Source organism: Ziziphus jujuba, chromosome 6 (assembly GCF_031755915.1).
Source record: "Ziziphus jujuba cultivar Dongzao chromosome 6, ASM3175591v1".
Lineage (NCBI taxonomy): Eukaryota > Viridiplantae > Streptophyta > Magnoliopsida > Rosales > Rhamnaceae > Ziziphus > Ziziphus jujuba.
In genome coordinates this window covers 20,762,962-20,778,723 of record NC_083384.1, presented here as the reverse complement: position 1 = coordinate 20,778,723, position 15,762 = coordinate 20,762,962, and the positions used below count along the sequence as shown (strand labels likewise).

The following is a 15,762-nucleotide window of genomic DNA, read 5'->3' as shown; positions in this document are numbered from 1 at the left end:
ATAAGGAGACCACCCATTGAAGCAAACAATTTTAAAATTGAAGCATCTACTACTTCTTTGCTTAATAATGTTCAATTTTGTGGTTTGCCTCATGAAGATCCAAACATGCATATTTCTAGTTTTCTTCAATTGTGCGATATGTCTAAACAAAATGGTGTTTCTGATGATGCTTTTCGATTAAGACTTTTTCCTTGGTCTCTTAGAGACAAGGCAAAAGTGTGGTTAAATTCTTTACCTGCAGGTACTATCACTACATGGGATGCTATGGAGGCAAAATTCCTAGACAAATTCTTTCCTCCATCAAAGACCGCAAAATTGAAAAGTGATATAAACAATTTTTGTCAATGGGACCAAGAGACTTTGTATGATGCATGGGAGCGCTTCAAGGAACTATTAAGAAGATGCCCACACCATGGTTTTCCAACATGGATACAGGTACAGATTTTCTATAATGGTCTAGATTATGGTAACAAACAATTGGTAGATGCAACATGTTGGACAAAGAGATGGCACGACAAGATGATTAAAAAGAGGAACTTTCATGTTGGACAAAAGGTACTTCTTTATAACTCTAGACTTAAATTGTTTCCAGGCAAATTAAGATCAAGATGGAGTGGACCATATGATATTGTACAAATTTTTCCAAGTGGAGCAATTGAAATCACCAAACCGGGACATGAAAGTTTTAAGGTGAATGGGCAGCGGTTGAAGCCATATTATGAAGGTGGAGTGCTTGAGACTAGCCTCTACTTGGATGATCTTAATTAAGTTAAAGGGAGGAGTCAAGCTAATGACTTTAAACAAGCGCTCTTGGGAGGCAACCCAAATTTCTTTCTTTACCTTATATTTATCTATTTGTTTTAGTTGTTTTTAGTGGTTTTCTTGTTTTTAGGTTGTTTTGATGTGTTTTGTTTGAGTTTTTGCAAGGTTTTAAGATGTTTAGGTGTAAAAGAGCAAAAGACGAATGTTGAGAATTTCAAGTCTAAAGTTAGGTTTTTGGAGTATAACCACCTTGAATATGCATTGGAGTACATCAAATTGTATGGATACATGCCCTTCTTTTTGGCCGTATGGTGTGTAGGGAAAATGCAACATGTAGATTTTTCCCAAGTTTTCACATTACAAGGAACATTCCATGTCTTCAAAGGGGAGTATTCTTTACCTTTTATTTACTTTTGCTTTATTTTATGTTTTTCACAATGAGGACATTGTTCATTTTAAGTTTGGGGGTGAAAAGCATGCTTTGCATCTTTTAAATCTTGTCCATTTAAGTGTTTTTATAAGTTTTCAAAAATGTTAGTTTTAGTTTTTATTTTCCTTCATTATTAAAAAAAAAAAAAATTGTTTTTGTGGTGTTTTCTTTAGTACTTTAATGAGCCAATGATAAGACTATGATTGAAAATAAATTGGTTTTTAGATGATGGATTTGTTTTTGTGTATGCCTAAATGCTTGAATTTATATTCACATATTGTTACTTTCAATAAATTTTGAGCACATAATCAATAATGCATAATTTAGATTGTGTTTTGAAGAAGGTTTGCATGAATTCGAGTACTTTATTATTAATTGAACTCTAGAACTTGCTTGATTATTGCTTGAGGCGAAATCCTAGGTGAATGCATTACTAAGAACATGATTTAGGCCATCTTTGTTTAAGTTTGAACCTTTCAAGCCAACCTAATACATTATCTTCCACTAGTACCTTATTTGAGCCTTTAGGATGCATAAAGATGTGTTAGAGCCTTTTCTTCATTAAAGCACATTTACTTACCCTTTTTGAGCCTTAAATTTCTTTTTCCTACCTTGAACATACTACAAAGAGAGCTTTAATTGAATTGATATGAATATATGCTTGTGAGCTTGTTTGAGTGTTGAAAAAGAAAAAAATGAAAAAAAAGAAAAAAAAAGTTTGGAGGTTAAGTATTTGGTGAATTTGGCTCTAGTATGCATTTTTGTGTAAATTAGAGATTTGAATGTGCAATAAGAAGAAAAATAAGTTTGGGGGTTTAGTGGAAAAGAAAGAAAGAAAAAAAAAAAGAAATAAAGAAAGAATATGTGTGATTTGAAGAATGTATGCACAATAAAAAGGAGAAAAAGGATATTGAAATTGAAGTTAAAATAAGAAAGGAAGTTCTAATAAAGAAACGAATTTTACAAGTAATTTATTCATTGATATTTAATTTTAGCTTTCTTTCTTTGATTTATTATATCCTATCCTTTTCTTTCTTTAGCCTTATCCATTAGCCTTAACAATAGAAACCATGAAGTCCTAATGATTTAAGGTGGTGCATTAACCTACATTAGTGGAGAGTGATAATTAAGTCAAGCATATGGTAGTTCATACGTTATTATCAATCTCTAATTCTTGTAAATTTATTCAAGCATATGATAATTAAGTGTATAAATTGATTTTCACACACACACATTGGAAGTATCATATATGTTGGATAGAATATAAGGTATTGAGTTACATAATTACTTTGAAACCATTTGAAAAGTCATATGTTATACAATCTTTGAGGCACCTCATTAAAGTATCTTATGTTCTTTAAATAACATTTCATTTTCTTATTCTTTTTCTTTGCTAGGGACTAGCAAATCTTAAGTTTGGGGGTATTTGTTAGGTCTAAAATATTGATGATTTTAGGCCATATTTATAGCTTAATATTTGTTAGTTTGTGTTAATTTGTTGTGGAAAGATACTTAATTATGTATTTTTCTTAATCTAGGTGAAAGAGGAAGAATTTTAAGAAAACAACCATAAAGATGGATTCCTTGGGTCGAATTATGGTGGGAAGCAAGATTTGAGCTCGAACGGACTAAGCATTAAGAAGATTCCAAAAAGATACCTTGAAGATTCCATAAAGATTCTATCGAGAATTTCATGGTGGAAATGGATGTCATATGAATCATCAAGATCTGAGGATTTCAAATGTCTCGTTATTTGTGGATTTCGAGGTGCGAGCAAAGAGTTATCATCATTTAAAGTTTGGAATTTATAAAAGGGAATATTCTAGTTAAATCTCCACCATTGATCAAAAAAACGGAATCAAGGCAATTTGAAGGCCAAGATAAAAACAAGTGGCAATAATTGGTTAATTTATCATTAATGAGGCACATGTCATGTCACATGCTTCATTAAGGGTAAATTAGACTAATTAACTATTTTTTTAGGAGGAATTAGATAAAAGAAAAGTAGTAGAGAGCAAGTAATATACAGTTTCCTTTTTACACATGAAATTCGTCCAACCCTCTTCATGGCCTAAAAAAGATATCTTCCAAGACTCCCACATTGAAAATAAAGAGAGAAAAAGATTCCCAAGGCCCTATATATATAGCCCCCACCACATTGAAGGAAGATACACAAGTTTAGAGAGTTATTTAAGAGCTTTTAGGAGGCTTAAATAGAAACAAACCAAATTTTGGGAGTTTTTAAGATTCTCTTAAGGGTTCTAGGGTTTTAAAGTTTTAGAGTTTTAGAAGATCAATTGGAGAGCTTGGAGGAGGCAGAGAGACGTGGGCTTGCTTGGAGAAGAAGGCTACGACTTTGAGAGCTCTTGGAGGAGAATTTCTTCAATAGTTTTTATTCTCTTTTCCTTTCTCTTTAATTGTGAATCTTATTATTTTTAATAATTATGGATGTTGAAATTATTTTTACCATGAACTAATTTTCATAGCTAGGGCTATGATGTAGCCCTAACTATGAAGGTTTAATTATTTTAATATATGTTGAATTTTATTTAATTAGTAATATGTTTTGTTAATAAATCATTGGTATACTTAATGCTTTCATAGGCCGGAAGGAATGAATGATTTTAATAATATTTGAGCTTGGAAAAGGATAATATTATGGATCTCCAATGATTTACATGAATGCATAATTGATTGGAAAATAGTTATGTCTCATGCCATATTATTTGCTTAATCTATGCTTGATGAATTTGCATGATTTAATTTATAGGCCGGAAGGAATAAATTAGGTTATGTGAATATTATCAATTGTGAGTGGAAACTACTTTTGATTAATTTTGTGATTAAGTATGGTTAACAAAATTACTAGTTAATTAAATTCACATATTTAAGTAATTAAATTGGAATAGTTAGTGGTGAAATCAAATGCCCTAGTATTCATAATTATTCTCTCTCTTACTTGAAATTGATCTAATTTTAATTGATTGCTTTTGTTTAATTTAGTTTATTTAGTTTTCAATTGCCATCTTAAATTTTAGTTCAAATATTATCAAAACCTAATTATCTTTGGTACTTAATACTTAATCCCTTGGGTACGACAACCCTATTTTTCCACTTTATTACTTGAAAACGATTCGTGCACTTGCGAGTTGATTTTACACATCAGGCACTAAGTGGTTTAATCTAGGAGGTGTTTATAACCCAAGGAAGCAAGTTCATTAGTGAAGATGAACTAAAATTGGTCCATATGATTGGGATGGTGGATGCCAACGTGAAAGAGAGTTTAACGCATGGACTTCTACAACATGGTGATGTGGCATCATATGGTGACATGGCATCCAGCTAAGCTTTGCCAAATTTTATAATTAGGAAAATATTAATTTTTATTTATGTTTTGATTGGATTTTGGCATGTTGCCTATTTACTTTCCTAATTTAGTTTTTATTAGGTTTTTAAATTACTTTCCTAATTTTATTAGAGTTGAATTGGTCAAAGAATTAAAGGCCATTCAAATTAGGAAACTAGGAGCTAAATTACGTTTCCTAAACCTAACCACATTATGTTTCCTAAACCTAACCAAATTAGGTTTCCTAAACCTAATCACATTAGGTTTCCTAAACCTATCAAAATTACGTTTCCTAAACCTAATTTTCGTCCATTATTATTCCACCTTTACTTTTAGCAAATTTAGGAAAGCTTTCTAATTTATTTTGCCTATTTAAAGGCACATAAGTCATGAATAAAGAGGAGATTACGATTTTTATTCAAAGTAAGAGTGATTCTCTTGGTTGTGGAGTTCAAATTCGACTTATCAATAGGCTATTCCGCACCATATTGTGGCATCTTCACGATACCAAGGTTCTTATATCAAATATAGGTAACGGGTCGAGGTCTTCCATTGATAGCTTGTAATTAGATGGTCCTAATTCTATCTTTATATTACGGCTTTAGAGACAATTTGGTATCAGAGCTAGTTTCTAATTACATGTTTGATCTATAGATTTATTTTCATTATTTTGTTCTTTGTTCTTCGTTTTCTTTTATTTATTTATTTTTTTTGTTGTCTCATCCGTTTGGTCATTGCGTTCTTCTTTGCATCTTTTCTTTTGTTTGTTCTTCTTCATTCTTTACTCATCTGATCATACCAAATCGAACGGTCAAAAAAAAAAAAAAAGCCGAATTTGTTTTCAACCCTTGAGGACAATAAATTGGTCTATTCTCATTGCAGTTTTGTGCAATTGAGGTTTCCTTATTTATAAAGCTTGTTCTTTTTGTTGAACCAAAAAAAAAAAAAAACATTATTGTTCTTGTGGTTTGTGGCATTGAATTATTGAGATTTCAAGAGAAACCAAGCAGTGAATTTTTATTTTTTTTTTATTTTTTATTTTTGGTTGATTTGAGGAGCACCAAAAACAAGCCAACATCAATACTGAAGATAAGGTTTGTTGAATATTCACTAATTCCATTTTGCAAATCTCATTCCAATTTGTTCCTCACATTCTAGTTTCTTTTGTTCTTGCTAAATTTCTTGTTGAGCTTTCATTGTTGCCTTTTTCTTGTTACTTTTCATTCTATTTGTCTTTTTAGCCTTATTTTCATAACTTTTTGGTAGGTCTATTTGGATTGTTACTTACTAGTTTGTTTTAGTTTGAAATTAATTTGCAAAAAACCAAATAGAATTACTAGAGTGGTAAAAGGCAAGGAAGGTGAGAATTATAGAGGGTAAAAGCCGAACTATAACTAGAGTACAAACACGAGTGACCTTGAATTTAAGCGAGACATGTGAGGGAGTGCTGTGAGGCATTTCTTTTTTACCAACAAATTTTGCAGAAAAATCATGTCATAAGACAAAAGCAAAGAAAGCATGGATGAACTTTCAGGTGTGGCTGATCTGAAGTTAGACATGCAAGCCATGGTGGGAGAACTTCAAAGAGTACTATGGTTGGAGATGGGGCAGATCCATGATAGGTTGGATAGGATGGAGTCATCAATCCAAACACCACAGCCACAACCTCCACAAAGGTTTGCTCATGGACGTGGTAGAGGAAGAAATACTCCAAGAAGGGAAGAATGGGAACGTGTGAGAGATGACTATGAGGAAGAAGAGGAAGACATTGGTTTGGGAACCAACCAATTTCGTGGGAGAGAGAGGTTAGACCGAGGTAGTGACTATGGAGGAATTAAGATGAAAATACCATCATTCCAAGGTAAAAGTGATCCAGAAGCATATCTCGAGTGGGAGAAGAGAATTGAGATGGTATTTGATTGTTAGAACTACTCCGTGGCATCATATGGTGACATGGCACTTTTGCCACGTGGAGGGTGATATGCGCTTACATGGCATTCAACTAAGCTTGGCCGAATCTTATAGTTAGGACACATTAAATTTCTACTTGTGTTTTGATTGGATTTTGACATGTTGCCTATTTTACTTTTCTAATTTAGTTTTATTAGGTTTTTAAATTACTTTCCTATTTTTGTTAGAGTTGATTAGTGATGTGTAAAATCAACTCGCAAGTGGACGAATCGTTTTCAAGTAATAAAGTGGAAAAATAGGGTTGTCGTACCCAAGGGATTAAGTATTAAATACCAAAGATGACTAGGTTTTGATAATATTTGAACTAAAATTTAAGATGGCAATTGAAAACTAAATAAACTAAATTAAACAAAAGCAATCAATTAAAATTAGATCAATTTCAAGTAAGAGAGAGAATTGAATAATTATGAATACTAGGGCATTTGATTTCACCACTAACTATTCCAAATTAATTACTTAAATATGTGAATTTAATTAACTAGTAATTTTGTTAACCACACTTAATCACAAAATTAATCAAAAGTAGTTTCCACTCACAATTGATAATATTCACATAACCTAATTTATTCCTTTCGGCCTATAAATTAAATCATGCAAATTCATCAAGCATAGATTAAGCAAATAATATGGCATGAGACATAACTATTTTCCAATCAATTATGCATTCATGTAAATCATTGGAGATCCATAATATTATCCTTTTCCAAGCTCAAATATTATTAAAATCATTCATTCCTTTCGGCCTATGAAAACATTAAGTATACCAATGATTTATTAACAAAACATATTACTAATAAAACTCAACATATATTAAAATAATTAAACCTTCATAGTTAGGGCTACATCATAGCCCTAGCTATGAAAATTAGTTCATGGTAAAAATAATTTCAACATCCATAATTATTAAAAATAATAAGATTCACAATTAAAGAGAAAGGAAAAGAGAATAAAAACTATTGAAGAAATTCTCCTCCAAGAGCTCTCCAAGTCGTAGCCTTCTTCTCCAAGCAAGCCCACGTCTCTCTGCCTCCTCCAAGCTCTCCAATTGATCTTCTAAAACTCTAAAACTTTAAAACCCTAGAACCCTTAAGAGAATCTTAGAAACTCCCAAAATTTGGTTTGTTTCTATTTAAGCCTCCTAAAAGCTCTTAAATAACTCTCTAAACTTGTATATCTTCCTTCAATGTGGTGGGGGCTATATATATAGGGCATTGGGAATCTTTTTCTCTCTTTATTTTCAACGTGGGAGTCTTGGAAGATACCTTTTTTAGGCCATGAAAAGGGTTGGACGAATTTCATATGTAAAAAGGAAACTGTATATTATTTGCTCTCTACTACTTTCCTTTTATCTAATTCCTCCTAAAAAAAATAGTTAATTAGTCTAATTTACCCTTAATGAAGCATGTGACATGATATGTGCCTCATTAATGATAAATTAACCAATTATTGCCACTTGTTTTTATCTTGGCCCTCAAATTGCCTTGATTCCCTCTCTTGATCAATGGTGGAGATTTAACTAGAATATTATTTTTTATAAATTCGAAACTTTAAATGATGATAACTCTTTGCTCGCACCTCGAAATCCAAAAATAACGTGACATTTGAAATCCTCAGATCTTGATGATTCATATGACATCCACTTCCATCATGAAATTCCCGATGGAATCTTTATGGAATCTTCAAGGTATCTTTTTGGAATCTTTTTAATGCTTAGTCCGTTCGAGCTCAAATCTTGCTTTCCACCATAATTCGACCCAAGGAATCCATTTTTATGGTTGTTTTCTTAAAATTCTTCCTCTTTTACCTAGATTAAGAAAAATACATAATTAAGTATCTTTCCATAACAAATTAACACAAACTAACAAATATTAAGCTATAAATATGGCATAAAATCATCAATATTTTAGACCTAACAATTAGTCAAGGAATTAAAGGCCATTTAAATTAGGAAACTAGGAGCCAAATTAGGTTTCCTAAACCTAACCAAATTAGGTTTCCTAAACCTAAATTTCAGCCATATTAGTTTAGCAAGCTTTGTAATTTATTTTGCCTATTTAAAGGCACATAAGTCATGAAATAAAGGAGATTACAATTTTGAGTAAAAAAAGTAAGAGTGATTGTCTTGGTTGTCTAAGAACTAGATCGAACTTTTCAAACTTTGTTTGTGGAGTTCAAATTTGACTTATCAATAGGTTATTCCACACACTATTATGGCGTCTTCACCATGCCAAGGTTCTTACCTCAAATATAGATAGTGTCGAGGTCTTCCATTGATAACTTGCAGTTAGACAGTCCAAATCAATACTTGTTGCGGGTTTAGAGGCAAGGCACTCTATGTTCGTATCATTTGGTATTAAAGCCAAGATTTTGTTCAGGTTTGATGTATCTTTATTTGTTTTATTTATTCTATGTTGATCTGTAGTTTTAGCATTAGGTTAAGATTGCTTCTATCATCATACAAGTTCTGCATATTAAACCTCCTTGGCTTATCGTATTTTTGCTTGCTAGTATGTTGGTTGCTTTTCATCTTTGTTCTTAGTAATTTAGTTTATTGTTGATTTTTCTTTGTTTTTTTTAATCTTAATTATTTGCATTAATATATTGAAAGAGAAAGTGAGAGAGAGAGAGAGAGAGAGAGGGGTTTGCAATAACCAAAAAAAAAAAAATTACAAAATTTGCAAGTTGAATTTTAGAGGTCATAGATTTGTTGAAATTTTGGTGTTGGAATTGCAATTTTGTTGTTGATGAGTTTTAAGTTCTGTGAGTGAAAGAAAAAAAAAAAAAAGCAAAGTCGAATAAAAAAAAAAAAGTTGGTTTGTTGAAATTTGGAGTTTGAAATTTGTTTGCTGGAAATTTGTTGGAGCTGTTGAATTGTGCTTATTTATTCAAATTTGGAATTGTAGGAAATTCAATTTTGCTGCTTGATATTTGAATTTTAGATGCTAATACTATTGGATTCAAATTAGTTAAAGAATTTGATATAAAAACTTGAATTACAAAGAACAATAACCAATAACTATCCTATATTTTTGTTTGATTTGATTCTTGTTCGTGTTTGAATTTCTTTCTCTATATTTGTTCCTTGAATTATTGTCTCATTAATATTATGGTTTGCTTTTAATACATTCCAAAAAAAATTCCTTGTTGAGTTACCTTGTTTTTGCTTAGAAAAGCCAAGAATAGTTATTTTCATTCCGCTCGGTATTTGTTTGATTTAGTTGCTGTTTTATTGACAGGTTTAAATTAAGGTACACTTACAATTTAGATGGTGTTTAAGTGTGTTTTAATTAGAATTTTAAGTTAATTCTTTGAGTGGAAAAGGCAAGAATATGTGTGCTTAAAAGAGGGTCAAAAGCCGAACTATAACTAGAGTACAAACACGAGTGAATTGAGACCTTGAATTTGAACGAAACACGTGAGGGAGTGTCACGAGGTCCTTTTTCACTAACAAGTTTTGCAAAAAAAATCATGTCACAAGTCAAAAGCAGAGAAAGCATGGAAGGAACTCTAGGTGTTGCCGATCCGAAGTTATACATTCAAGCTTTTGTGGGAGAACTCCAAAGAGCACTACGGTTGGAGATTGGGCAGAACCATAGTAGGTTGGATAGGATGGAATTATCAATCCAAATGCCGCAACAACAACCCCCATAAAGGTTCACTCATGGTAATGGGAGATGTTAGGCCTAAAATATTGATGCTTTTATGCCATATTTATAGCTTAATATTTGTTAGTTTTTGTTAATTTGTTATGGAAAAATACTTAATTATGTATTTTTCTTAATCTAGGTGAAAGAGGAAGAATTTTAAGAAAACAACCACAAAAATGGATTCCTTGGGTTGAATTATGGTGGGAAGCAAGATTTGAGCTCGAACGGACTAAGCATTAAAAAGATTTCGAAAAGATACCTTCAAGATTCTATAAAGATTCTATCGGGAATTTCATGATGGAAGTAGATGTCATATGAATCATCGCGATCTGAGGATTTCAAATGTCTCGTTATTTTTGGATTTCGAGGTGCGAGCAAAGAGTTATCGTCATTTAAAGTTTGAAATTTATAAAAAGGAATATTCTAGTTAAATCTCCATTATTAATCAAAAGAGGGAATAAAAGCAATTTGGGGGCTAAGATAAAGACAAGTGGCAATAATTGGTTAATTTATCATTAATGAAGCACATGTCATGTCACACGCTTCATTAAGGGTAATTTAGAGTAATTAACTATTTTTTTAGGAGGAATTAGATAAAAGAAAAGTAGTAGAGAGCAAGTAATATCAAGTTTCTTTTTTACACATGAAATTCATCCAACCCTCTTCATGGCACTTGCAAGTTGATTTTATACATCAAGTTTTTGGCGCCGTTGCCGGGGTTAAGGCATTAATATTAATTCGGATTGGGTTTAGTAGTATTTTGATCATTGTTTTCTTATTTTAATTTTTTTATATTTATTTCTTGGTTTTGGTTTTAGTGTTGCATGCTTGGGTTTTAATTCTTTACTTGTTTAGCCAACTTGCTTTGAATTTTAATACTTATTTTGTGGTACTTGAAACCAAAATCATGTTTTCAATTTATTGGTGTTTAGGTTACAAGTCTAGCATACTTAGGGATTTTATTATTATTTTTTATTTGTTTGGTTGAATAAGATTAGGTTTAGCTTACTTTTAGTTGAAATTTTAGTTTGGCATAATTGTTTACTTTAAAAGCATACCTGCACAAAAGGGTTTAATGTTTTGCATTCTTTTCGTTTAGTTCATTATTTCCAAGAGTTATTTTCATTTATCTTTTAGTTAAGTGTTAGTTTGTTTTTCTTTATTGCTAATTGATTTTAATTGTTAGATTAGTTAGCAACATTAGAATTCCAATTTATGTTTTCTTGTTCAATTTTCCAATTTTCTTTCTAATTTATTTTCCTTGCTCTCTTTTTAGGAATTAGGTGTTGTGTATGAGTCATAGTAATGATCAAGAGTTCAAGGAGGAAGTTGACTTGGAAAATAAACCAGCACCTAGAAAACAAGCCATAAGGGGTACTTTAGTACGTATAGACCAAGAAACTCAAGAAGGTGCAATGGCCAACTAAAGAGAAGATGATTTGCCCATATGCGAGTATGCCGCTCACAAGAAAGTTGGTGATTTTTCTTGCATAAGGAGACCACCCATTGAAGCAAACAATTTTAAAATTGAAGCATCTACTACTTTTTTGCTTAATAATGTTCAATTTTGTGGTTTGCCTCATGAAGATCCAAACATGCATATTTATAGTTTTCTTCAATTGTGTGATATGTCTAAACAAAATGGTGTTTCTGATGATGCTTTTCGATTAAGACTTTTTCCTTGGTCTCTTAGAGACAAGGCAAAAGTGTGGTTAAATTCTTTACCTGCAGGTACTATCACTACATGGGATGCTATGGAGGCAAAATTCCTAGACAATTTTTTTCCTCTGTTAAAGACCACAAAATTGAAAAGTGATATAAATAATTTTTGTCAATGGGACCAAGAGACTTTGTATGATGCATGGGAGCGCTTCAAAGAACTATTAAGAAGATGCCCACACCATGGATTTCCAACATGGATCGATACAGATATTCTATAATGGTCTAGATTATGGTAACAAACAATTGGTAGATGCAGCTGTAAGAGGTTCTTTAATGAAGAAGAGGCAATCAGAAGCATTTGAATTAATTGAACGAATGGCCCATAATAACTACCAATATCCAAGTGAGAGGAGACTAAATGGAAGAAGTCAAGTAAAGGCTGTGGAAGATGTTGATATTAACAATTGATACGAACCTAGGACGACCTACTCCTAAACCCGTATTATATTAGCCCGGATCTAATTATGTTCAAGTTCTAATGGTCACCTTGACCCCTAACCAACCTGTGATTAGAAAACTTGGTATATAATGAAGAGGCCACAATAGGTGATGGAAATCCTATTGATAAATCAAAACTAAAACACTCATTCACTAATGGTGTTTTAGGTGTTCAAAAGAACAAAGAGAATTCAATCTCACAAATAATTTTCTGTATAAAATTCAAACTTCATTCTTATTGAAAAATAAGCCTTTAAATAGGCTACAAAGCCACAAAATAAAGCCCTAAAAACAAGGGAAAAACCAGCCATACAAGGTAGTTTCCTATGGTGGCCGAAATTCTCACTCCTTTCCTAATCTAATTTGGATTGATTAATTCCTTTATTTTGAATTAGGAATTAATTAATTCACAATGCAAATAATAAAATAATAACTTTCCTAAACTTATTGTTCCAGAAAATAAATAAATAAAAACTAAAAAGTAATGGTAACTTCCTAAAACAAAAAATAGAATCATATTAGGAAACTATAATACTAGCTTTTTGACTAAGTTGATTTTGACCAATCTTTGACCAAATTGAGATCTAAATCAGCTTCAATATGCTTTGTAGGATGCTAAATAAGCTGAATATGAAGTCCCACACATTGCCCTTGCGTGGAAGAAAGAGAAAAAGCCAACTCAGCAAAATATAGTAAAGCTAGCACAAAATACAATAAAAACAGGCCAAATTTGAAGCTGTCCGTATAACCCCTTTTTAAATGCCTTTGAAGCTGGCTTGACTTAATTCCATATCCTCTTAGACATATGTATTGAATCCCTAAAGAATTGGAACAATTTCATGCTGCCCGTTGTCCATATTTGCACCAAAACTGCTACCCGGGTCCGTATCGGCTTCCACCACTTGGATGCTTAGAATAGGCTTTGTATCTTCAAGTATGGACAAGCTCTGTTGAGATTGATTACCCCCTATATAAATGCTCCCAGGTTTTCCTTAAATCTCTTAATTTGAGCTCTTGTGATTGGCCTAGTCTTCATCCGTGTCGGGTCAGCACCCCAGCGGGTATAGGTTGAGCGGCCTCGAGCGGAATCACATCATTCCCCTCCTCTTGAAAAGGATTTGTCCTCAAATCAAGATCATCACCTGCAGTAAAAGGATTTAAATCAGCAACATTAAATGCAGCACTCATGTTATACTCACCCAATAAATTAAGCTTGAAGGCATTCTTGTTATTCGACTCCAAAACTTGAAAAGATCTATCCACATGCGGCATAGGCTTGGACTTTTTTTGTTCGAGGAACCTCTTCTTTCTTGGGTGCAGCCAAACAAAATCTCCTGGGTCAAACACTATCACAACAAATACTAGAAATACATGTTCATCACACTTTTTAATATTAGCAAATAATATCTCCCAAATTTTCAAATTTCCACTAAGTAAAGCTTTTAATAATGCAGATAAAGTTTTATACAACAAAAACATTTTTAATTTAGCATCTTTGTAATTCATAACCAGCAATGGTTTCTTACCTAAGATAGCCTTATTAACATCCCCAAAACTCAAATAAAATTTTTTACTTTTTCTTTCTTTCCTTTCTTTTCCTTTCTCTCTCTCGGTTTTCTCATCATTTCTCTCGAGTTTCTCCATTCTTCTCACCTCACTTTCAGCCTTCTCAAGGTTTTTGCACTCAATTTATGTTTTAAAATGCTTGCCTTGGACAGCAAGCTTGGACTTACCTTCTTGGATGGATGGTGAAGCCGTTAATGCCACACTAGCCTTCTCCTTGAGTGTTTCGGCCTCCCTCCTTTGTTGGATTTGTAATTGGTCTCTATATACTTCCTTTGGAGTTAATGGCTCCAGCTTGACCTTCTTACATTTGAATCTAAAAACAATACAATTCTCTCAACCAAAATGGGTAGCATCTTTATCAAATTGCCATGGTCTATCTAATAAAATATGACTAGCATGCATAGGCACAACATCACACAAAACAACATCCATATATTTATCTATGTTAAATTCTACCTTGGCTTGTTTATTCACTTTTATTTCACCACTATCATTAAGCCATTGTAATCTATAAGGTTCTAGATGTTTAATAGTGGTTAAGCCTAATTTATCAACTACAAGATTAGTAATTACATTTGTACAACTCCCATTATCAATAATCATACTACAAATTTTACCTTGGATTACATATCAGGTGTGGAAGATGTTTTCTCTTTGAACATGGTCATCATCCTTGTATACAGCAAGTACTCTTCTAGAAACCAAGTTTAATTCGGCATTGGATGCATTCAAAGTTTCGGCCTCATCCTCTAAGTCCTCCTCCTCTTGCTCGGCTTCATCTTCACTTTCCTCACTTCCCGATTCTAGCTCACCATTGCCTTTCAACACCATGATCCTTCTATTCGGGCATTGGCTAGCGATGTGTCCTTGTCCCTGGCACTTAAAACAAATAATTTCTCTAGATCATGAAGGTTTAGGATCAGATTTTACCTTATGTTTAGGTGCTTGGATAGATTCGGCTTTGGACTCCCTTTTTGGCCAAATGGAGCTTTCTTCTCCTAGTTTTGGTTTTTGTCTTGCTTCAAAGATGGGATTACTTCTCCAAGCACTTGGATTTGATTTTCCACTATTAGAAACTCCTCCAAACCGTGAGCCTATGCCCCTTCTCTTGAATTGATGCTCCAATTTAATAGCCACATGCAACATCTCCTCCAATTCTACATATTGTTGCAATTCTAATTGGTTGGCTATCTCAAGATTAAAACTACCAAGGAATCTTGCGATGGTTGCTTCTCTATTCTCATTCATCTTTAATCTCATCATAATCATCTCCATCTTCTTGTAATAATCCTCCACGAACATACTTCCTTGAGATAGGGATTGAAGCCTTTGATGCAGCAACCTATGATAATGTGATGGTACGAACCGCTTCCTCATGGCTCCTTTCACTTGGCGCCATGTAATGATCAAGTCATCACCAACTCTCCTTCGGGTGTTTTACTCATTGGTCTACCATTGGAGTGCATAATGGTCAAACTCCATTGCTGCCAACTTCACCTTCTTACCCTCCGAATAATTATGGCAGTCGAATATCATCTCCATCTTTTCTTCCCACTCCAAATATGCCTTGGGATCACTTTTTCCCATGAATGGTGGGATGTTGATCTTGATATTGCTAAGATTGTCAGCTGTTTCTTCCCTCCTATACCTTCCTCGGCCAGCTCTCTCTTGGACAGCAAAGGTTTCGTCCATGCCTTCCTCAAAGTCTCCACCGAAATTCTCCTCCTCAAATTCCTCTCTCGGTCTCTCACGGCCTCGTCGTCCTCGACCTTGACCTTTATGGAATTCTTGCCTATTTCTTGTGTTCGGCATTCCTTGGGAAACTTCTAGCCTTCCCATCCTTTGATTCATGTGCTCAACTTGTGCACTCACCCGCTGTA

At 33.0% G+C, this 15,762-nt stretch overlaps 2 non-coding genes across 2 annotated transcripts; both read right to left on the bottom strand.

The window, feature by feature from the left end:
* Nucleotides 1-312: 312 nt before the first annotated feature.
* LOC132804360 (small nucleolar RNA R71) lies at nucleotides 313-419 on the bottom strand. Its single transcript, XR_009639482.1, has one exon. It is a non-coding gene; the product is annotated as a small nucleolar RNA R71 (small nucleolar RNA).
* An 11,539-nt stretch (nucleotides 420-11,958) lies between these two features.
* Nucleotides 11,959-12,065, bottom strand: LOC112489154 (small nucleolar RNA R71). Its single transcript, XR_003053442.2, has one exon. It is a non-coding gene; the product is annotated as a small nucleolar RNA R71 (small nucleolar RNA).
* Nucleotides 12,066-15,762: the final 3,697 nt, after the last annotated feature.